This window comes from Rhipicephalus microplus, chromosome X (assembly GCF_043290135.1).
Source record: "Rhipicephalus microplus isolate Deutch F79 chromosome X, USDA_Rmic, whole genome shotgun sequence".
Classification (NCBI taxonomy): Eukaryota; Metazoa; Arthropoda; class Arachnida; order Ixodida; family Ixodidae; genus Rhipicephalus; species Rhipicephalus microplus.
Genome location: NC_134710.1, coordinates 246,801,907 through 246,827,098, shown reverse-complemented (window position 1 = coordinate 246,827,098; position 25,192 = coordinate 246,801,907). Strand labels below are relative to the sequence as shown.

At 45.7% G+C, this 25,192-nt stretch overlaps 1 protein-coding gene across 4 annotated transcripts in view; it reads left to right on the top strand.

The window, feature by feature from the left end:
* LOC119187234 (RYamide receptor) overlaps nt 1-25,192 on the top strand; it is a 452,287-nt gene that overhangs the window by 174,966 nt on the left and 252,129 nt on the right. For 3 of the 4 annotated variants that reach the window (XR_012887261.1, XM_075878901.1, XM_075878903.1), the window contains exon 1: nt 22,379-22,727. The exons of the other annotated variant lie outside the window; for it this stretch is intronic. The gene's annotated coding sequence lies outside the window, so the exon portion shown is untranslated. Of the gene's footprint in view, nt 1-22,378; nt 22,728-25,192 lie in introns of those variants that run through there. 4 annotated transcript variants of the gene reach the window in all.

The window sequence follows — 25,192 nt, the reverse complement described above, 5'->3', positions numbered from 1 at the left end:
GTCACATCCAGCGAGCTACGCTAATGCGGTCCGTCGTCCACCACCGTCATTTGTGGCGACACCCTACCAGCCACGACCCGCGGCCGTACCTTGGTGTCAACGGGATTCCGTGAGACGACCACTAGTTCGCCGAACTGACTTGTGGCGTATGGCCGACCGTCGACCTATTTGCTTCTGCTGCGGAGAACCAGGTCACATTGCCCGCTATTGCCGTCATAGCAATTCCGGGTTCGGGAACTTTTCTCGTCCCGCTTCTTTCCGCTCTGAAGACCGTCGTGCCCACGATGCCGATCAACTTTTGACTGGCCAAGCAACTACACCGCGTCGCTGGCGATCTCCATCTCCTGCGCGTCACCATGACTTTCCTCAGAGCTACGCGAACGTCACCAGAGGCCGTTCGCCTAGCCCGCGCCGATGAAACTAACTGCTGCGACCTCCGGGGGCAAGGTTGCCAATCGTCGAGACACCGAAAAGTTCCCCCTATCATCGCAAGAAGATATGACGACAACCACGACGAATACGAGGACGAATACGACGACGAATACTAATGCTGGTGAAGTTGTACGTGCTGATCTTGGCGTTTTCATTGACGGACATCACGTTACAGCACAGGTCGACTCTGGCGCCGACTTCTCAATCATGCGACAAGAACTCGCCAAACACCTTAGAGAGGTCAAGACACCGTGGACAGGGCCACACATAAGGAGTGCTGGTGGTCAGCTGATGACTACCACGGGTAAATGCACCACTCGACTTCGCATTGGGGATTCTAGCTTCGTGGCCACTTTCGTCTTGTTGCCAGACTGCTGTAAAGAGCTAATTTTGGCATGGATTTTCTTCGAGATCATGGCGCTGTTATCAACAACCCTCAACGTATGGTGACGTTTAGCGCACATCCGTATGTCGACGACAGCAGCGACGAACTACGCGGCCATTTGCGAATAGCCGACGATGTGACGCTCCCACCGAGATCCTGCTGCCTTGTGTCTGTGTCCAGTGGGTGGCCTTCCTATAAAGATGTGATAGTGGAGCACATAGTCGCTCTTTTGCTCAGGCAAGGCATTTCCATCACGAGAGGCATCCTAAAGCTTACTGATGGACAGGCAGATGTGCTCCTCACAAACTTCAGCAACGAGCGCTGTCAAATCCAGAAGGGTACCGCAATTGCCTACTTCGACGATATAGACCAAGCCGAGGATTGCTTCGCTTTGCAACCAGACGACGCGACTGTCCCTGTCTCGACAACTTTGTCGGTGGACATCTGCTCCACGCTACCGCACTCTGATAGGAAGCGCCTGCAAGGACTTATACACCAATTCGAAGACTGCTTTTTGCGTACGTCAAAGGTCCAGTGGACACCATTGACCAAGCACCGCCTCGTTGCTGAAGACAACACGCGACCGATTCGGCAAAACACCTTCCGTGTGGCTCCGAAAAAACGCGAGGAGATTCAAAAGCAAATACAGAAGATGCTCGTGGATGACCTCATACAACCTTCGAAAAGTCCTTGGGCATCTCCCGTAGTTTTGGTCAAGAAAAAAGACGGCAGCTTGCGTTTCTGTATTGATTATTGCAAGTTGAACCAAGTCACGAAGAAAGACGTCTATCCACTGCTTCGCATACACGATTCACTCGATCGGCTGCGTCATATGCTCTATTTCTCTTCAATGGACCTCCGAAGCGGCTACTGGCAGATATAAATCGACAAGAGAGATCGTGAAAAAACGGCCTTTGTGACGACTTGTGGCCTTTACGAATTTAAGGTGCTTTTTTTGGGGATTGTGCTCGGCGCCAGCTCCTTTTCAGCGTCTCATGGACACCGTACTATCGGTCATGAAGTGGCAAACATGCTTGGTCTATCTAGACGATGTTGTTGTATTCTTAGCATCGTTCGAGGAACATCTCAGCCGTCTATTTACTATACTCCAAGCCATACCTTCGGCCGGCTTTACTTTAAAACCGGACAAATGTCATTTTGGTGTCAACGAACTCAGCTTCCTAGGCCACATCGTCAGTCACGAGGGTTTTCGACCTGACCCGGCCAAAATAGATGCCGTAGCGCAATTTCCTGCACCACGTGACAAAAAGGCTGTGAGACGCTTCTTGGGGTTGTGCGCCTATTACCGGCCATTTATCGAAAACTTTTCGTCTGTTGCGGCGCCATTGACACGACTCACACGTGAGGACGTCCCCTTCTTTTGGGGTGAGCAGGAGCAAATGGCATTCAATGAACTACGACAACACCTGCAAACACCTCCAGTCCTTGCGCAGGATGCTCCTACAGTACTTCACACTGACGCAAGCAATGTAGGTCTAGGTGCCGTTCTGGCGCAGTGGCAAGAAGGCTGTGAAAGAGTGATAGCCTACGCCAGCAGAACTCTCTCTCGCACGGAGGAAAACTACTCGATCACCGAGAAGGAGTGTCTCGCCGTGGTGTGGACAGTCATCAATTTCGTCCGTATTTGTACGGCCGCTCCTTCAACGTTGTTAGCGACCATCACTCTTTGTGCTGGCTCACCAACCTTAAAGATCCATCTGGTCATTTGGCGCGCTGGAGCCTAAGACTTCAAGAGTTTGACTTGACCATCGTCTATAAATCTGGGAAGAGCCACACCGACGCCGACTGTCTCTCATAGTCACCAGTGGAAACTGTCGCTCCTGATGACGAAAACATCGATGCGGCATTCCTGGGAGTTGTCAACACGGCCACTATTGCACGAGAGCAGCGCAGTGACCCTGAGCTGTTACCACTCATTGAATATTTACAAGGACGACGTGAAGACGTGCCGCGGTTATTCGCTAGAGGACTGCCATCTTTTTGCTTGCTAAACGATGTTCTCTATAAGAAAAACTTTTCACCAACCAGTAACCCGCACTTGCTCGTCATGCCTGCATCTCTTCGAAAAGAAATTATGGAAGCGTGCCATGATGAATCAACTTCTGGTCATCTAGGCAACACCCGAACATTGTGCCGACTACGATGCAAGTACTATTGGCCAAAGTTACCTGCTGCTGTTAACCACCACGTGCGAACTTGCACCGACTGCCAAAGACGCAAAGCGCCTCCCAGCAAGCCAGCCGGTCTTTTACATTCAGTCGAAGCACCAGAAAAGCCGTTCACCCAGATTGGAATGGATTTCCTGGGTCCCTTTCCAACTTCCACAACAGGGAACAGATGAATTATTGTGGTCACTGATTACCTGTCTCGTTATGCGGAGACTAACACTACGCAGCGCGGCACAGCAGCAGAAGCTGCTCAGTTCTTCATCGAAAACATCGTCCTTCGGCATGGCGCTCCGACAACAGTGATCACAGACAGAGGACCTGCCTTCACCGCAGAGCTTTTGGAGTTGGTTCTCAGACTCAGCGGTACAGCTCACAGGAAGACAACTGCATACTATCCGCCGACAAACGGACTGACGGAGCGCCTCAAAAGGACCCTCGCCGACATGATCAGCATGTACGTTGACAAGGAACATGAACACTGGGATCAGATATTGCCGTACGTGACCTTTGCTTATAACACCGCTCGACAAGAAACCACTGGAATGACACCGTTCAGTCTGATCTATGGTCGCGAAGTCACGACAACATTGGACGCCATGTTGCCGCATGAGTGTGACGACATCCATGTAGACGCTGAAGAAGTCACTGAGCGCGCCGAAGAAGCCAGACAGCTCGCGCGCGTGCGCATCTGTCATCAGCAGCATCAAGATGCACAACGCTACGGTACCCGACACAAGTTTATTAGCTACACACCAGGCGACTAAGTGTGGGTCTGGATTCCGATACGTCGACTTGGACTGTCTGAGAAACTGCTAAGACGGTACTTTCGTCACACAGCGTCACGCGACGCTTGAACGACGTTAACTACGAAGTTGTTCCCGACACTGATTGTAGTTATAAGCGCCAAAAGCATTTACCTGAAGCCGTGCATGTCGTGCGTATGAAACCGTACTTATCGAGTTAATTAGCTCCCGGTTACCGATTTCGTACGACCACTTCATACGCCTGGTAGAGCTCCTAAGTTGCGCATCGCGACGATGCTTCTTTCGGAGGGAGGGAAATGTCACGTGCTTGCTCAAGAAAGACGATGGCAGTTGTGCATGTGCCACGAAGGACTACGAAATGGACGAAAAAGAAGAACTCGCGCGTTCTAATGAAAAAAGATCGACCTGCTTCTGGTGTCTCAATCTCTGCGGCAAGACCTCTGTTTTGACGTCGTGACAATATTTGTCAAAGCATCTCACCCTCCCATGCTAATTTTGGTTTACGCCAAGTTAAGGGGCAAGCCACGAGAGCACCCAAACGTAAGCAGACAGACAGACAGACAGACAGACAGACAGACAGACAGACAGACAGACAGACAGACAGACAGACAGACAGACAGACAGACAGACAGACAGACAGATAGATAGATAGATAGATAGATAGATAGATAGATAGATAGATAGATAGATAGATAGATAGATAGATAGATAGATAGATAGATAGATAGATAGATAGATAGATAGATAGATAGATAGATAGATAGATAGACAGACAGACAGACAGACAGACAGACAGACAGACAGACAGACAGACAGACAGACAGACAGACAGACAGACAGACAGATAGATAGATAGATAGATAGATAGATAGATAGATAGATAGATAGATAGATAGATAGATAGATAGATAGATAGATAGATAGATAGATAGATAGATAGATAGATAGATAGATAGATAGATAGATAGATAGATAGATAGATACGCTCTAAGTCGCTGAAGTTCGCTAAGAAATGCTTCGCATTTGAAAATAACACGCGACTGCACTCCCACCCGCAAAAAGAAAGCAACGCCCTCAAACAAGCTTGCTGCAAGCAACCGCATTGCCTCTTTTCCGTTGCCATGGAGAGACAGCGTTCCGCATATTTCAAGGGTACAGGTCGGCCGCCAACAACATGTGCCGCAATGTTACAGGGATTCCTTCTCCTTGATTTTACGTCAATATCACTATCCATATCCCACGGCCAATAGTATTCATTGATAAAGCGGTTAGAACACTGTTATAATTACAGCCTGACTGTCTAATATTGCAGCGCGCGTTTTTTTGGACAGGAAGTGGCACATAGCGCGATCCGTGTTTTTTATCTTTCCACATTCCTTTTATTGATACTGGCCACCTTAAAGTGAGCTTGGTTGAACGCGCTACATACAAACGTGCGAAGCCGTCTTGTCGCGTGTCAAATTTCAGATTTCGCGGGCTTTCTTTATCAACAGGAAAAAATGAGCACGCAATTAGTAAGTTGTTGAAAATAGCAAAGAAACTGTCGTTTTAAGATGCGCACATCTGCCTCATTGACATTTAGATAAATAGGCAAGTACTTTTAGTTACAAATATTCAATAATTACTCAATTGTCAAAAACAAAAAAATAGTAGTGGCTACTGCGGCATACTGGGAACAATATTCACTAGGTTTGGTTCACGTAACACTGTTCCTCTTTTTTTTTGAAATCGTGCTGCCTGATAATTGGGACAACTTGTATACTACAGAAGTTGTTACGCTACGCACTTTGCTTTACAGTGTGTTCAGCGGTTAGCGTGAACCGAGAAAAAATTCTTGTATCGCATCTTTATAGGTTTTTGAAGCTGACGGTGAATCGTGAAATGAATATCTACGGCAACCATCACATGAAAGGGCAGCGTAAATTGGGGATTAGTGGTGTTAACAGGAACTTAAACATGTCGCTGTAGTCGTGCTTTAACGAAATTGACTCGCCGTCACCTGCAGACCATTCGCAAGCTTGCGGTCGGCCGTTGTCTTAGCATCATACTTAGAAAAAAAATGTCTTTAACCACCTGGTGATACTTTATTATGTCTTGCTTTCGTAGTTTACATGTTGCGCAGTTGACAGCAATGGAACATGCATATATCATCACTGTTTTTCTATGAGTCTTCATCTTGTAACCGGTCTGAGGCTGTGCACGTGATAGTCAGATATAATACCGTATGTACTCGAATGTGACGCGACGTTTTTTTTTCTTTGAGATTTTTGCTACTAAATTCAACCTTGTTATTGCGAGTACCGATGTTTGGTTTTTCTTCCTAGACGTAATTAACAGTCACCCCTCGCGTTATAATTGTGGTCGTGGTACAATTGAATACATGCGGTAAGTGTAATATGCTATGTGGTGCTTTCGCAACCTAAGTTTTCTTGTGCTTTTTTGCACGTTTTCAAGGATATTTAAATAAAATACTTGTGATACTTTTCCGAGCAACAAACCACGCGCATCAGCAAAGATCGATGCCGGAATCAGCCAACTATGCATGCTCTGGGTTATCTTTCTTTTTTAATAAAACCATTTTGTAGTTGCGGCATGTTCAATACATTAATAGCACCAGCCTCTAGGTTTCTTTTTCCACTTCCGATCATCGCGCACGGTGGCATTGTTCACGTTATTATTTGTTTGTACGCCCGAATGTTTCCGGCCATACAGGGCAGCGCTCCATGTCTGCGGAAATTCCAGCACAGGAGGAGGAGGAGCAAGAAAGTGTTAGCGGAAAGACAAGGAGGTTAGCCAGTTCTTAGACCAGCCGGCTACTCTGTGCTGGAGAAAAGGGTGAGGGGAATAAAATATGTTAAAAAGAAATGTTGCGAAGAGAGACAGAGAGAAATTACAAAAAATGCGACAAAGAAAGGCAACATCAAAGAGTCTAAGACACCATATTCTGTCTCTGAGGCCAGTTGTTCACAAAAAACGCAGCAAAGCTTTCAAAGCCTTCTGGGCTGAGGATGGACTCGACCAATGACCCAGAATCCTATGTTCCGACAAAGGCCGATCATCCAGTCTATCCAGAGCTGCAGTCAGTTCTCGTCTTTGTGCGTTGAAATGGGTGCACTCACACAGAAGGTGCGCGATGGTTTCTTCGCCGCTGCAGTAAGTGCATGTAGAAGAGCTGGCCATTCCAATGAGATGAGAGTATGCGTTCGTGAAGACCTCTCCAAGCCACAGGCGGCATAGAAGAGTCTCCTCAGCTCGAGGTATCCTTGAGGGAAGACGAAGCTGCAGATCGGGATCCAAGTTATGCAGGCGCGCGTTTGTGAAGTCTGTTGAGTTCCACTATACCAGTGTGAGGTCACGTGGAAGCGATCGAAGTCTTGTAGCGGCGTCGGTTCTTGAGACCAGGATGGCTGTGTATTGGGTACCGTCATGTGCAGACCTAGTGGCCTCATCTGCGTGGTCATTGCCATATATACCGCAATGACCTCGTATCCACTGATACACTATGCTGTGCTGTTTTTTGATTGCTTGGTGGTGAAGAAGCCTTAATTCAGCTACTTACTGTTCATTAGGTTCATGGCGAAAGGGTGACATAAGACATTCAAGAGCTGCCTTCGAGTTCGTGAAGATATGCTAAGTTCCCAAAGGTTTTTTTTAACTATAAACTCCAGAGCTGCAGGTATGGCAGCGAGTTCTGCAGCTGTCGACGACGTCAAATGCGATGTCTTGAATTTGTGATGTGCCTCGCGGGAATAACCACCGCCCCTGCGGAGCTTACTGAAGACACCGAGCCATCCGTGTAAATGGGAAGGCGTCCGATGTGCTTCTCTTGCAGGAAGAGTAATGTGACCTGTTTCAGGGCTAGATGCGACGACTTTTTCTTATTTTGGATGCCAAGAACTGTAAGAAGGGCTTTGAGTGGGTGTAGGCACCATAATGGTATCGGCGGCCATGCTGCATGCGCGAAGTGCAATGGAAGCACTGCGCAATGCTGAGCTACTGTTGCGCTGAACGCTGAGTGGGGCCTAGACGTTCGAAGTGAGGCGAGGTGATGAAATGGAAGCCGAGCGAAATGTCTTATGTGCATTCTCAAAGCGTCTACGCGGATGTATGCGTTGACTGGACAATCACGTGCAATGATGACTGTCGCTGCTGTAGACGCGCATCGCGGGAGACCAAGGCAAATTCTCAGTGCTTGGGCTTGGATTGACTGGAGGACGCGCAAGATTGTTCTTCGGATCCAACAAAGCACGGATAAGCTGTATCACATATAACCGAGGAACAGAACAGTGTAGAGTTGAAGCATTGCTCGTACCAACGCACCCCACGTTTTTCCAGCGAGAAACCTCAGCACGTTGGTGAGTTTAGTTTTCATGTGGATGATGTGAGGGCTCCAGGAGAGGTCGCGATCAACTATGACTCCGAGGAATCGGTGGGTCTTCACGTAGTTGATCGTGTGTCCGTTGATTTTAATAACATATGGGCTCATCGCCTTATGCGTGAATGCTATAAGCGAGCCCTTCTCTGATGACAGCTCTAGTCCCCGTTCTTCCAGGTACTTTGTCGCTAGTGTAGCCGCTCTCTGAAGCCGGGCACGCAAATGAAGGCGTGTTACGCCTGACGCCCAGATGCAGATGTCATCTGCATATATTGATAAATGGCAGATTCTGGAAGTGCGTCAACCAGGCCGAGGAGCGCTAGATTGAAAAGTGTGGCGCTAAGAACACCACCTTGAGGCACACCATGACGGATGCAATGATGCGTTGTTGTGCCGATCTCCGTCTGTACAAAGAAAGTTCAGCCTTTCAGATAGCTGTCGATCCATTGGTAAACCCGACCCCCAAATCCAACATTTTCTATGACATCCAGAATGGCTTCATGTGTTACGTTAACGTATGCAACTTTCACGAGCAAGAACAACGCCACAGAAAAACGTTTCAGTCTTTTTTGATGCTGAACAGACAAGACCAGGTCAATAACGTTATCAACTGCGAACCAACCACGCCGAAAGCCCGTTATAGCATCAGGGTATGCCTCGTGGTGCTCCAGGTTCCACTCTAGGCGAGTCGAAATCATCCTCTCCATCACTTTTCCGAAACAGCTCGTAAGCGCGATGGGGCGATAAGAGGTCAAGTCCAGAGGAGATTTACCTGGTTTAAGCACAGGGACGAGGCGGCTGGATTTCCACGAATGAGGGTCTAATCCGCTGTTCCACGTTCCCAATGGATGCTGCCCCTTCTCTACTGCGGCGCACACAGGCGCGCACACACACGTTCTTCGGAGAAGCGGCACGCAAACGTTGTTTGCACAGCCCAAGCGACGAGCATACAACACGCCTTGCGCATCTATATAATAACTTGCGAGCGTGTTAGCTTTCCCCGTGCTCTCGACCGGAGTCCGGTGTTTGCCACGTTGGAACGTGAGTCTTCACAAGGATGCGTTGACACACAAGCTCGCGTAAGCAAAAATTGCTCGTACGAACGTAACTGAGACTTGGTACCGATATTTTCCCTTTTTTTTTGGATCTTCGTCTTTTGCCACCTGCTTTCTTTCCGACTATCTTCGCTTAACCATAAAATACAGTCACGAGAGACGAAGGCTTCAATTCGAGTTTTATCGAAGTTGCGCCTACGTAAACGTCGACTCAGAATTACGAACTTTAGAAGTGGCGTAAAAATAACTCGCTATATGTATATCCTACCGGCAAAGCAAACTGGCTAGACAGCATTTCTGTTTATATATCTAGGTACTCGGGCCCTATATAATAACGGTCATGGCAAAACTAAGCCAGCAACCGTTCAAGGCAGTAACTAGAATGCTCAGTACACTGAAGGACATGTCACTTTATACCACTGCATGGAAAAGACGACACTGACGAATACGAACCATCACCTCACTATGCTGTCTTAGCAAACTACCTTCTCATGGTATTATGGAACTTCCATAAGAATACATAGAAATAGAGGTATTCGAAGAAACACGCCAGTTTCGGGGCCCCGCCGCGGTAGTCTTGTGGCTAAGATACTCGGCTGCTGACCCGCAGGTCCCAGGATCGAATCGCGGCTTCGCCGCCTGCATTTTCCATGGTGGCGAAAATGCTGTAGGCCCCTCTGCTCAGGTTTGGGTGCAAGTTAAAAAACCCCAGGTGGTCAAAATTTCCGGAGCCGTCCACCACGGCGACTCTCATAATCATATGGGGGTTTTGGGACGTTAAAGTGCACATTTCAATAAAATCACTTCTCTTAAAAACCACGGTTGTTTTACTCAGGCCGCAGCAGCATACGTCCCTTTGAACTATTTCTAAGCGTATATTAGCGTACTCCAGAGAAATTGCAGCAGTAAAAAAAAGGGAGGGGGGGGGGCATTTCGCACGCAAAACGAATGAGTTCACTATACGCCAAGCTTGCCGAGCTTCCGACGAAGAAAATTAAGGTGTAACTGTGACTGCGAACAAAAATCCACTGGTAATGCGAACATTTTATCACAGTTTATACATTAACTTAGGAATTCGAACATGTTGAGACCGTGAAGAATGCGTTTTACGGTGTAGTAAAATTGTGATACAAGCAGTAACGACAGATCTGATATAGATACAAAAACTATGTAAGCTGAACACCTCCTCTCGCCAACCCCACCGAATACTTTCTATAACAAATTCAATATAATTGCTCTAGGTATAGCTCTATCTAAGTGATAGCCTGCATGAAGAAAAGACGCAGGACGTGCGCAGATAAAAAAATCGGTGGCGTATCTGCGTGCTTGGCAGCGAATGTCGTGTAAAGACGATAGCCTTCTGTCGGCCGTACTACTTGAGGCCTCGTGTCCTGGCCTCATCCGCGGCCACCTGTAACCCTTCAGACAGCGCCTTCTCTATGATGAATCGGCCGCAGAAAATAGAAGAGGCACTGAGTAAGATGTAGGCGCCATCTTGCAGTGATGTCGCAAAACAGGAGCTTGTGCACATGGCCTCCGAGATGGCGTACGCGCGCCATGTTTCTCTCTGGTCGTGCTAATTGCCGCGCTCCCTAGCAAAACCAACGAGTATTGCCCCGCGCGCCCGGCTACCGCGAGAGGACGTATTCCCTGTGGATTCCGGCGGCGGCGGAGACTGTGGAAGTCAGCAAAGCGCACGGTATTTCAGAGTGCGCAAGGTTCATTTTTCAGCGTACGAGCAAGAATCCCTGCCAGAGTCTTATAGCTGCACCGAAGAAAAATATTTTTGTGACTACATTTATTTACATTCATTATACGAAGAAAAGCAAGGGAAGTGCTGAGTTTTTTGGCATAGATCATTGTATAGAGGTACTGATATGTCTGTGGTAGAGTTGCTTTTTTTTCTATTACGATCCGGTTTGTTTCAGAGCTAAAGACCTAGGTTTGAAATATGTAGATGCATTCTAGCATTCCTCCTGCCTGAAGACCTGTATAGGTGAAACCTGGACGAATTAACATCGTTGAATCATATTGCCCTGCTGCCGTGACACGTCGTTTTACTAATTTATGGCGTACGGTTACTTATCAGGTGGTCAACCAAAGCAAGTTGATGCTCTAGATAGCTGAGAGTCTTAGTCATGTCAATGAAGTAAAATGATAAGCAATTGTGCCGGAATATTCAAGAAGGCTTCGTTGAGTCGGCCTACATTTAGTGCTTATGTCTTTCACTGTGTCAGTGCTTAAGTTGTCACCGTCTTCTTCTACGCCATCTGTATTTTCGTTAAGTTCGATAGCATAGAGGTATTATCGCTATCCTGTTCATTTACAGTAAGCTCGACTGCATCTAAATCAAAGGATTGCAGAAGCAGCAGAACAACGTCTTTCTGAAGAAAACTCGTTGGAGAGTACTGCGGAAAAAAGAAAAAATCGGCACATAGGCACTACTATGTAACGCGCAGTGTTTCATACAAGGTACACCAAACTTTAAAGGCGTCTTGTGTTTTTCTTGAACAAAATAATTCAATATTTGTTCTAACATTGTCCAACGTATCCACTTAACGCCGTAAAAATCTCAGTGTAAAGGGGCGACCATAAGTGGTAAAAACGGGCCTGTAACCAGCCTGTAGTCGTCGCTGAACCGGCTACGTTCAGTCTAGATGGTGTCTAGGCGTGGTCTAGATGTAGTTTAAATCGTTGCCGTACTATCACGGCAACAATAAGCGCGAGCCTTCTGCCTCCACAGCAGGCGGGGGCTTCTACAGGCTGCGCTCTCAACACACACAAAAAAAAACGGTGCCAAGAGTGCCTGGAAAGTCCGTGCTCTCTTACACCAGCGTTTTGTAGAGTTACGTGAGGTCGGATCTGAATAAGTTGACTGGCAGCTTGATTTGGCATAAGATTGTAATTTGTCCCATTCATTGCTCCACCTTTTCTGTGAAACTGATTTTGTGCAATCATCCCTGCCACAGTCGTGGACTGCGCTTGACAACATGCGCACGAGTATACTTGGCCACCGAGACAGCTTCATATTAGGGAGTTTTAGTGCTGGGTACCCAAGCGGCTTGCGTACCCAGGTTGTTGGAGCGGCGGTATTGCGCATGCGCGAAACCCCAAGCAGATGCGTCGCAAGATCGCTGGGGCGATGGGGCCGTGCGTCCGCGTGGCCACAAACAACGCTGCCACAACTGGCCTCCTAGCGGAGATAAGCCGCCCTGGCGCACATGCTGGCACATCATGTTACCTTCATGGTGAGCAAAGCCGAGACTGGCCAGAGCCACCACTTTGACTTTTAAGTTTTAAGCGCAGATATTATAATGGCTAGCCACTATACAAATAGCTTGGCACAAAAGCGCGAAATCTCGGACAGCATGGATCGGCCGCCTTGTAAGGTCTACCTTCACAAGAACTCACGGTATCCGTACAGCGGATACTCTAGCCATCGAGTTAAAATAACCCAAAGTGCGAGCACCAATAGCGATTGCATTGTTTCAGCCAGATTACCAAAGCTAGAATGGCCTGGAACATAGAAACTAAACTTATGCCAGTCCCCGACCAGCTGAATAGGTGGCGCCATCTTGCGTGGCCATAGTGAACCAGGCAATCACAACATTGTTATTGCAGAAACATTGTGCATTGTACGTCTGGTGCAAAAACTGCGCAGCGACAATATTACAATTGAGTAATCTTTTTAATCATTTTAGCCTCAAAAACATTACGCGTAAGCCAACATATTCATAATTGTGGTTGCAATCATACATGTGGTTGCAAAAATACAAGGTTACTGTAACGATAGTGTCGACAAGATGTCGACACTATCGTTACAGTAACCTTGTATTTTTCACTTTTTTTGCGTATACCAGGATACTGTACATGATAACAAAAGTTTCGTGATTTTGCCGCAACGGTTATTTATTCATACATAAGTTAAATGCAGTTCAAATGCAGGTGGCATCACCATTTATGGTTTGCGAAAACGTAAAGGCATACATGTTTACGTATGAGGAGCTCAAAACGTTGGAAGAGGCGCGTTCAGGTAAGACGGTAAACGCAAACTGGTATACGGTAACACGTTAACGTAAAGAAGTGTACGTACAAGCTAAAAGTTACACATAGTTACACGTTGCACCGTTACTCTGTTGTCGCGCTTGTAGGACTACGACCGGCCATCTGGATTGCTTGGCATCGACAATGCTGGTTTCAGTCGCAAGTGTGGCGCATACAGAAGAGCTTTTTTTTGTTTCTTGTTGATAACTGTCACAGTATTTAAACATGATTTATTGAAATTAGTTTACTTCATGTCACTATGTTTGTTTATTCATATTTTATAGCGCAAAAATAATTAAATAGTACTTACGCAACAAGACGCTATGGCACTGCGAGCGCGTGTGACCTTCGTGTGGCTTGCGTTTGCGTGCGCGCCTCTATAAGGCATTCCACGTGGGTATGGGTTGGGTACGCAACGCCGCGCACCCCCAAGCCCGCAACGGCCCAAGAGCTTGCGTACCCAGCAATAAAACTCTTTATTAATACACAGCTAGGTCAGGGGGCGGAAACTCTGTCTACCTCCCATGTACTCACTCTCGCCTGCTGATACGCAGTGGCACGCCGCTCGTACTACTGGTGGTTGCCGGGCATCCTGCTAGATATCAATCACGAACAGAAAATTTATTTCATGACATCGCTGGTGAGGTCACCAAACAGAGGGAAAGGACGAAAAATCAAAGAAAAGACTTGCCGCGGAAGCCCTTCTTTCCCACTTCGCTATAGAGCGGAAGACGTTCGTGCCTTCTTTCAGGTCCGCTGGCCGCTTGGGAGATTGAGCCATTTGTAAAGCTTTTATTATTATTATTTTCCGACTTTTGTTCGTCTCCTCTGAAGAGGCGAAAGTTAAGGTATAAGACGAAAGAAGTATAAGATGAAACTCGATTGGCACAAACAAAATGATCTTTTTATTACATGTTTCGTATAAAAAACAAATAGACGTAATGTGAATGTGTCAATCTTTAAAATCATCTTTAACTGACTAATGGGCCTAATGAGCAAACATTAAACCTAGAATATCAGAACTAATGAGAACGTTATCTACAAGCGCAAGTAGGACACGTCATATTTGGCTCCATCACAATTGTTATGACTGCACACATAGTTTTTTTTTTTCATAGAACTTCGGTACCAACCGAGACCGAAGATCAAAGGCACGAAGAGCCTTGAAGCGATGAGAAGTTTTTTTAGAAACAGCGTAACTGGAAACATTGTTCGGCATGTCGTCCTCGTCAGGGCAACCGCATGGCCGTGATGAAGAAAAGTTCATTTGTCAAAACATTGGCTTCAGTGACATTCTCTGTAATAATATTTAGAAGCATTTAGTCCATCTCGTGTACTTGAGTGACAGTATTAGAAGTAAAGATTCACAAATTTTCAGACAGCGGCTACAGTAATTTTATGACCAGGAATCAGCCTCTAATTACGTGACATCATTTAGACTACATGCCTAAAGTTAAGGAAGCTAAAACAATGTAGCCGAGTCAACTCAAATTCAAGTCTTTTCATAGATGCATTTTTTCTGACAGAAGCTTGGCTGCCGTCTTCACTAAATACATGAGCGGCACCGCACTTCTGTCAGTTTAGTCAGGCTTGCAGAGAAGTTGGTTTACTCATGTCATGAAAAATTAATACCTGCTCAAATAATTAGTCCACGTTCTCGTGCTCACCAGTTGCCTTTAAATAACACTGAAGAACCTTCCCGGAACTAGAAGTCACCGCGTTAGCACACAACAGAACCACGGAAAGCATGTGTTGCCCGATTAGGCTATCTTAGACAAATTAGTCATTCACTTGTTCGTCGTAGCTCACTGCGGCTTCCGTTCTCTATCCCCCCCCCCCCCCAACTTGCGGCCTTTACCTTAACCGTAGTTGACATGCACGTCCACCGAGCGAGATAACTGAGCGTGGTCCATCTTTTAATATCGCTGATAGAGGGGCGAGAAGGAGAGAAGGCAAGCGCTACGAACTCAATTCAATCACTTCCCGCGCTTCGCCTGATTTATAATCACAAAAATAAGAAATAAGAAAAATCATTTATACAATAGAAAAGATCTTTACAAGAATATCAATTTATTATTTGTAAAAACTGGTAAAAGCCAACAAATGCGAACATTCACATCAACCTCTGTCTGTTCAACCGGATCCGAGTATGCCCGGCAACCGCTACCAACGTGCATGTTCCTTGAAACCAAAGCTAGTGTCGAGTTTTTGGGGCCTGGCTAGGTATCCAACGTCAATGCACGTTTTGCTGGTTATGTACCGTTTGTCATAAGTTATTCGCGTTCATTTGTATCTGTGATTACGTTTCATGCGCTGCTCTGCATGAGAAACGTGGGGCACATTTTGATCTGCTAGCCATTCTTCGACCTTTCAATTTATTGGTATCGCGTACATCGCTTCGCCTTTGCGGCAAAGGTGCGACTTTTTTTTTTTCAATCAAGAAATTCGCTAGCAGACGCCGCCTGCATCGGCGTTAGGTGGTGAGAATGGGGAGTGTAGAAGCGAGAGAGGGGAAAGGGACGTGCATGCGCAATGAGGGTATAGTCGCCGCATGGAAGAATGGCTTCACGAGAGATGGGGGGGGGGGGGGGGGGGAGTGAGCGTAGGTTAGAAGACGCTCCCTGCGTCGACCTAGCGAGGCGAGAAAGGCGGAGCGGACGCGCATGTGCAGTAAGGGTGGTCATGCCACACACCGCTTTGAACTCGACTCAAAGCTAGTTCACATCTAGCATACACCCCAGCATTGACTTTACGTATTGTACACCTTGACTCAACATTTCCAAATTAATGCCAGGTTATATAAAAGCGCAACACTGTTTTTTTCTCGCCACATGGAAGCTCCGCCAACAGCACGGCACCCTTTTCGATCCTCTGTGGAAGCGACGCTAGGTGGAGAAATGACCGAGCTACGCCCACCTTTGGAAACACACTCTCTCCATGCGATTGGGACCATAGAGTTTCCCACAATACTTACTAGAGGGACCTCTGGTGCTAGTGTCTATGGGAGTTGCAACACACGGCGCTTCAACGAGCATGGGAATGATGGGTAGTACACACATTTGTTTAATTTTCGTATTTCTGGCCTGCTTCTGGCTCCGTGTGTGTTCGTGTGGCTTGGAGCTGTTTTTTCACGAAAACTTAAATGAGCAAATGTTCACCGTTTGCGCTTCACAACCTTATTATTTTAGGCTTATCATTTCGAATCAAGTCACTAAGTTCAGAAGGGTATGTTCTTTCTTTCAAAACAAAATTGAAACACAGCAATAAACGAAGCCGCAAGTACGATTCGCCGCCCGCAAGTACGAAGACTAGGCAAATGTGTGTACTACTTATCATTCCCATGGTCGCTGAACGATCGCAGCGCCAGAGTGCCCTCTAATTAATTTTGGGAAACTCTATGATTGGGACGGCTGAAGAGAAACACGCCGTGCACCCGCCATCTTGGAGGCCTCGTTGTGCTAATGGTCTCCAAGATGGACGCGTGCTGGCGGGTTTCTTTCCGGCTGTTTAAATCGCCAAGAAAAAGAAACACGACGGGCTTTATAATTAACGTATCTATGCATTCCCTAAATAAGCACACTATCTACCTATTGATTTGGCGCCTCAAATGTGCGTATTACTTGCTTTTTGATTGATAATGTTCCCAAGTATGAACGCAGTCAGCAGAGAAAGATGAATGGGTGTCGAGCAAAGGGTTCAGCCTTCACTGGGTGCGTGAAATTGTTCAACAGTCTGAGCAATAGTGATACAGACAAACAAAATTTTTGCGTTGAAGCGTCCCAAGAAGGACTATCACGTTTAAAATTCCCCGCCACGGGGAATAGAAAATACATTATTTCATTGCTCTACTGGGAGAATTGCTACGCAACCATGCTCTCAATAAATAAAGGTTCCCTGCTTAAGATAATTCAACAAGTATAGTTCAACTATATACTCATGCTATCTACTGTGAGCGGACGAGCATATACTCTTGGACGAGCAGGCGAAATTCGATGGTGAAGGTACATGTCGCCAACAAGGTATTTCTTCATTTTATCTAACAGTCACTTCTGAGTGTTCATATGCAAAGCTTCTTTCGATATTATCATCACAATTACCTGTTCTGCCAACCGGTTTCACATTCTGATAACCTTCAGACAGCGAAGCTCTAGGCGTGCCACTGAATGTTACTGGCTGGCGAGATCACGAGCATCATCGTCAAAATAATAATTATCATCGTCATTTTTATTTACTTCCCCTCTGGTCACATTAGTTGCGTGGCTACTACTACTACTGCTACTACTAGTAGTACTAGAACTACGACGATGACGATGATGGCGGCTGCACCGGGTAGAATAAGGGCGTTTCGCCGTAAAAGAGCTAAGCATATTGACTATGCGTAAGCTGCAAGGTTTAGTGCTGGCCACTATAGACCAAGGACTGACGAAGCGTTTCGTGCCCCTTTGCGGATTCAGAGCGCAACTATGTAGCTAAACGTTCCTAGTGCCAATTAGGCCCTTCGAAAAAGCCTCCCATCTACGATGTAAAGAAAGCGTTGATTAACTGGCCATCACCGTGTTCGATTTTGTTTTTTGTTTTTTTGCCCGGCTGCACTTAGAGAGCAGAGCCGCATTCTGTGCGCCGTCGTCAAGCCTTTTTTTGGCAGGGATAGAATCAGGGGATTGCTTTGGCAGCTTGCTGTTCGTCTTCGAACGTCATTAGTAGATGGGATTAGCTTCCTTCCAAAAACATCTGGGCATAACGGTTCGCGATTGCAAAGAAAAGACCGGTGGTGATGTGATTACCTTTGTATAGGTTGGACTATTAATTAGAGACTCGAATACGCTACCCCATCGCGATGCGAAACAAAGTTTTTCTTTTCTTACTACTGGGCTGATTTGGAGTCATTGGCACAGGTTACCGGCTGGCACTGGTATAAGTTTCTCGTGCTAAATATTGTCAAATCGGCGAAATACCAGGCCTTAGCATGTTTGCATGGAACTTTTATGTCCGAACACAGGAGCCTAAAGGAAGCTAGAGTGTGTAAGAGCGCAGTTTTAACGCATCGTAACAATGTTTGCCACAGTCTGAGGCATGAAATCTAACTCTTGTTCAAATACGGTGCAATGTACTTTTGTTGCGGATATTAGAAAATTCTTATTTTTTATTTGTGTAAGCACATTACAGGCCTTGACACATTGAGCAAGGGGCACATCGCATTAAAAACTACAAAGAATAACAGAAACTCTCATACAATGCTCAATCAACAAGTCTAAGAATATTGAAAATGCACCTGACAATCACACAGAATCGCATATACAAATACGGCAGATAAAGTGAAATGTGACAGTTGATAAATGCAGAATGTTTCGAGGTCAGTTATTTAAACAATTTTTATCTACAAGACTATATTCGAGTCATATATTCCACGAGGCAAAGCAGAAAAACTGAAACAATTAGCTTACAAATGTGCTTGCAGCTAAGCTAATTATATAAGCATAGTTACATAACCCCGTGTGGTGTTTACAAGAAGTAATGAACATGTCCAATCAGTACGCCCACATTTTGTTCATGAAGCGGCCGTAGAAAAAAGACCTTGCGATGGCTTTCCAGAAGCTGCGAAGAAATACCAAGCGTAATCTGCTTTATACAATGAAGTTCCAGTGAAATTTTCGATAAATACACTGGGTGGCTCTATTCTGCACTCATCCCCCATGGTTATGGTTAATAAATAACCTTGACATGAACCCCATGAAAATGATTGATATTGAAGTAAATTGTGGAAGGTAAGTCATCAACAAATATTCAGAACAGTAGAGGTCCCAAGACCCTGTGCTGCACTTTATGTGACTTAAGAAATAGAAGAAAAACTGTTTGCTACAGTAATGTGACGACAAACTGATAAGAAGTTTCGAAGCCACTATAACGTTAGTGTGCTTCGATACCTTCGTAATGAGACGGCAGTTGGCAACACGATAAATTGCTTTCCAGAAGTCCACTCAAATGGAATCTGTTTGTTCACTGTTATTCATATTGTAACTGGCTGGAGAGGAAAATGACAGGAAAGAAGACGACGTTTTGGGCCTTCGCTATTTTGGCGACACCACTACGGCCTATCAGTGGCGTAGCCAGAAGGTGGCACACCAAGCACGTGCCCACCCCACCCCCCTGATTTTTTTTCGTCACTGCATAAAGAGCGAGAAATGGCCATTTTAAGGGGATGCCCCCCCCCCCCGAAAAAAATTCTGGCTACGCACCTGCGGCCTATGAAGTTATTATATGTATAGTGCTGATGTATTCTCTTCCAAACAACATCAAAATGAATATCGGTGGTAAACTCGAGTAAATGGGCTTCGGAAGAGAGACCTCTTCGAAAATCACATTCTTTGTTAAACCTACCCTTAGGCCACAGCATCAGCAAATGATCCGCAACCGAAATTAGGTGACACACCATACACCAGACCTAATGTGAACAGACAATCAAGCCAATGAAAGAATAGGGGTATGTTACTTGTAGTAGATGTGATATAAATGTGAAGGAAGTGACGTGGATGAACTTGCAGCCGCCATAGAACGAAGTTGAAGCGACTCCACTCGCCTGATACCTTACAAATTGTGCCGCAGCTTAACAAGTCGCTAATTGGTACATTTGCAGAACGCAACTCCTCTTGGTGAAGCTCATAGTGTCTGAAAAAATAAACCTCGAGGTAACCACTGTCGCTCAGCTAGCGTCAGTACGGAGCTCGTTGTAACAAAGACATGCGACGCTGGCTGCCCACCAAAGGCTCAATGACGCCACTTGGAATTATCTAATCAGATCAGCCGCCAGTTTTTTTAAGGAGGAAAATTGCTACGTAAGCGTCACGCGGGAAGCTGAAAATTCGTTCGCCTGAGTCACTGCGACCTGTACGGGTTTTTCGCTTTAAAGTGCTGTTTGAAACACATAGTTGACACAGAGAGTTTAAATCAGTCAGCAAATATTTCTTACATTTCTAGTATGATCACTGCTGGATCAATGCGTTTATAAAAAATAGCTTAAACCACTTTCAGGACCTTCAAGGAAAAACTTTTTTTCAGGATGTGTGTATATATTCGATGCGATTGTAAGCAGTTATATGCTAAAGTAATTTACAGGACACAGTGTTTAGAGACATTTGGTGTTGTTTTCAATTCTATATTGATCTCCACTTTGAAAAATAAAAATAACAATTTCAAACTTTCAAGTCCACGGGTAACATCATGTGAAAATCACTCACTGAAAATGTGGTGCAGTATGATACTTGAAAAATACACATTGTTTTTTATAGCTTAGTGTCAATACGAACAATATCACAAGTAGGTGATTCTTCGTTATTGAAAAAATGCCCTGAATTGAAATATTTATTGCTGCTATAAATTATAGCTGTAATATTGGAATGGCTTTCCGTGGTGAAACCACAATAATTGTTTGAACGCTCATTAACATTCCTGATTAACTGATGCTTGTCATGCTGCAAAGATTTTTCCCGAATGTGGTTGGGGGTTGCCATTAGCCATAATTTTTAAGGATTAGTCTTGAAGAGAGAAGGTAAGTGATTAGCGAAGTACGTGAGCGAAGCAGTGTGTAAGCCTACAAACACTGCAAATGCTAAGAAAAACTTTTTCATACCAGCGCCGTGATGATTCACTGTTTTTAGAGAATATTCATGTGGCAAAACCGAGAGCGATAAACTAGTGGCGCAGGCAGCAAGAAATTTTACCTCAGCTAGCGTAATGACATGGTCATTAGTTTTCATAGTAACACTCTGCATGAACAGTGAACAAGGAGCGATGCACCCATCATCCTTGATGTAGCATCGTGGCCCCTTCTGTAGGCGGGTGCAAACTTTCCACAGCAACAATGTCTTTACGGAAAAATTGCAAATCGTTCGTACTTGGCTCTTGTGAAGAATATTGCATGCATGCCTGGGAGTGCAACTACAATTTTCGAAAGCAAAGCTGCTTTCGGTAGCTCACATGCACTAACCTCTTTATTAACATATCTTCGCGGATATACTGGCTCAGCTCGCTTTTCCGGAGTCATGCGAAACGATTTCATTTGCAAGTTTCCCTCACTGTGTAAAATACGTACAGCGCCTCCACAGACAAGTGCTGGCATGAAAATTTCATGCAAGGGTTTTCTTATGCCGCGATATTCTTTTTAAATATCTGCATCTTACTCTGCGAAACATCATGTGGGAATCAGTGTAAAATGAAGCTTCTACGAGCCAGGAAAGCAGCAGGCTGCAATAAAATAAAAAAGGCTGCAGATTTCAATGAAGAGCGCGTCTTTCAGCAACTGCTCAGTTCCTGTCTTGCTAGGGCAATTTTTCTGTGTGTAATGTTTAACCCAGACAAAATATGCGTTGAGGAGTGTGTGTGTGTGTGTGTGTGTGTGTGTGCGTGTGTGTGTGTGTGTATGTGTGTGTGAGTGAGTGAGTGAGTGAGTGAGTGAGCGAGTGAGTGAGTGAGTGAGTGAGTGCGTGTGCGTGTGCGTGTGCGTGTGCGTGCGTGTGTGTGTGTGTGTGTGTGTGTGTGTGTGTGTGTGTGTGTGTGTGTGTGTGTGTGTGTGTGTGTGTGTGTGTGTGTGTGTGTGTGTGTGTGTGTGTGTGTGTGTGTGTGTGTGTGTGTGTGTGTGGTATTCAGTGGTACAACGACCGCCTTTAGTCACAATTTGGCAGACTCACCACATTGTGATGTAACATCAAGGTTTGGGCCCAGGAGCACTAACTAAGGAACTGAGTCGAGCCACGAGTGCTCACACACACACACAAACATATATTACATACAAAGATGATCTAATAATGATTAATGCGAGAGGTACTCTGATATATACATTCCTAACTGCGCTTACCGATACCGTAACTTTGGTAATTTTTTTTTACCCTTCAATTCATAGGACCGTCAAGCTTTCTTTTTTATATCGTCGTGTGATAAAACGGCTGCATGTTTTCGGTAGTAATTCATTCCAGTATTCCGTCCCGTTTGAACGACCATGATGAAAGTTCCGGAAGACGAAATATGACGCATCGCAGATTTGTGCCTGCGAGAATATTCTCAACGTGCTATATATGTGATAACAAACCGTCCTTTGCAACTGTCAACCGGATCAATCAAGCGTAAAGATATATATAAAGGACGCATCGGAGACGCCCCTCAGCAACACCGTCGTCGGGTGACTACAAAGGAAGAATACCTGCAAATTGTGGCAGCCGTCATGGAACACCCGCAAACTCACAGTTCGAGAAGTACAGGCTGACATCGGGCTCAGCCATGTTTTGGCTACAACTATGAAACGATGTCTCTACGAAGCAGGACTTAGAAGTCGAACGGCTGTCAGGAAAACAAGGCGAAGTGGCACCAGTTTGCTGAAGAGCATGCCTACTAGTCTGCATCTGACTGGAAACGCATGGTATTCACGGAACAGTCCACGTTCACGACTCAGTGGGATCAGAGAACATGAGTTTGGCGCCCCATAAACTCAAGGTATGTAAAGCAGTGCGTTCAAGCTTTCAAGAAGCAGTCGTGTTGGTGTGAATTGCGGCCGCTGCTTTTAGCCGCGCTAGTTACGTGTGATATAACTGTGCAGCTAGTGGTAATACTTTATCGACAAGGTAGCCGCTAAATATTGTCAAAATATTCTTTCGATCGGTTAATGCAAGGTGCGAGTTATATTTAAAATGAAGGCAATTCATTGGAGTTTATTGGACACTGATAACAGCTCCTCTAACTTTCGTTGTTATCTAGAACACTAAACAATGTTATTTAATACACCTAACCATGTGCCTTTTTGGTATGCATAATGAAAAGTGTATGTATATTAGGCAAATTTATACTTATAAGAAACCCAACTCATAAGAAAACCCATGAAGGTTACTTTTATTTTAAATGGAATGTATGTGTGACTCACAGATTTTGTGAAGGACGCGCGAAAACGTCTGTAGACGACCCGCAGGCCAACTGGTCGGCGGCTGCGCCATCTCAGGCCTAATCTGATAAAGCTCGCTTTCTCTACTTTTATCGGAACCTCATTTTGGCCTCGGAGTCTCTTTCATCATACCCATGACATAATGAAAAATATGAGTAGCTACCTAGAGTGTTTGGCCCCAGTGCCTAATGTCTCCAAGGCAACCACAAAAAAAAAAATCGCCGATCATTGGCTAGGTTGGTAACTTGTCGCGCTACTATTTTCCGCATGTAAATGTTGCACCATCATAAAACCAACTTTGTCCATTATAAACTATATTTGTTCATTCCGTGCAAGTATTTTCCGTTATACATACAGCGAGTAGCCACCAGTGGCCGAAGTTCAGTGCGTGTTTGGGGTGATATCACAAAAGATGGCCCCGGTCCATTCGTTAGGGTGCACTTCTGTTTGACGGCTGAGAGCTACTCCTCCATTCTAGACGATGTGGTGTTGCCATTGCTTTTTGGGGAAGTGTTTCTAGATGGAGACTTCATCCTTTAACAATACCACTACCCATACACACGTTCAAGCTGACTTCCTCTTTCCTACAAGAGTGTGGAGTTGCTGTGCTGGAATGGCCATCACCATCGTCACACATTAACATAAGTGAGAACATTCGCGGAAACACGAAAGCAGCCTTGTGCTCCCACAGCCTACATGGCTTCTCTTCGTACAACCTGTCGTCAGCAGTAGAATACTGCTGGGATGAAGCAAGGGTGAACGTTCAGATATGCGACGCCTTGTATGAGTCTCTTTTCGATAGAATGAGGGCTGTGATCGAGGCTCATGGTGATGTGACCCGCTTCTAAATATTCTAATAATCTAAGTACAACGGTTGAGCTAATTGAAAACACATTTGTAAATGTTGCAACATCTTTTTTTTTTTCACTTTCAGAAGACCTTGAACATAACATTTTTCATTTATTGACTAAATGAGAGTAAATCATGGTTATGCATTTTTCTGAGTTCTTTTCAATGCAGTGTATTGCAGCCGGTGTAAGCATTTCTACAGAGTTCACACTTAATACCAGGCGTAATACGCCCAGGTATATCTTTATTGTGCTTTTTTTCAGCGCCCAGCTTTGGGCTGATCCAAAAAAGTCGTATGGGCTGTGGAAATATTTTTTTCTGTTCCGCCGAGTTACTTAGTTGTGGCAGTGACAGCATGACTTGAAAGTTTCGCTCATGTATAGGGCGAGGTTTATTACTTGTTCGATTGCTTGCAGAAAAGGTACAGTCACTTCGCTTCTCGAAAACCACGCCGGCTTCTCAATTTGCGTGCCCACATAAGAGTGATGCTTGCTTCACCGCAAAGTAGGCGCGATTTGGTCGAGCAGCCGCACTCTAGCAGACGACGAGACGAAGGCCCCGCCTACCGCTGTCATTGCGCTAGCGCGCTAGTTTTCGAACCACCCAGCAGAGGCGCTCCGCGGAGCGCTGGCTGCACGGTGCGGTGTTCAGGGTAGAAGTGGACGGCTCTGTACGTCCAAAAGCGGATCTGTGGGGGCAGCGTTCGTTGCGGTGAAACGCATTCCCCCTTTCTCGTTTATGTCGACAGTTGTCAAAGCTTCGTGACGTCAAATTGACGTTGCGGAAGAACGACCAGAAACAGGAGCCGCGCTGCTCGCCGAAGTCCAGCCAAACAATAGAGGGCCAAGTGGACAGTCCACTAGGTGGACATCACAAGAATCACGTCCATGGTCAATCGTGCCTTGAATGCAAGCTGAGTAGTGTCCCCACCTAATGTCCTACAACATGGCTTAAATTTAGCGCCCGTGAAAAGATGTAACGAGCGCTATGCAGGATCGCCCGAGATTGGCCAAACTCCGGATTTTTCAGAGCTCAGGCGACGCTTCCTTTTCAATAAGTCAAAAGTCCGAAAAAGTCAAATCCCCCCTTAGCGCGCTGCGTTTAGTTGGTTACGATCGAACCCGGCATCGCGACAAAGATGGCAGACAAAGTCGGGGGTGTTTTCAACCCAGAG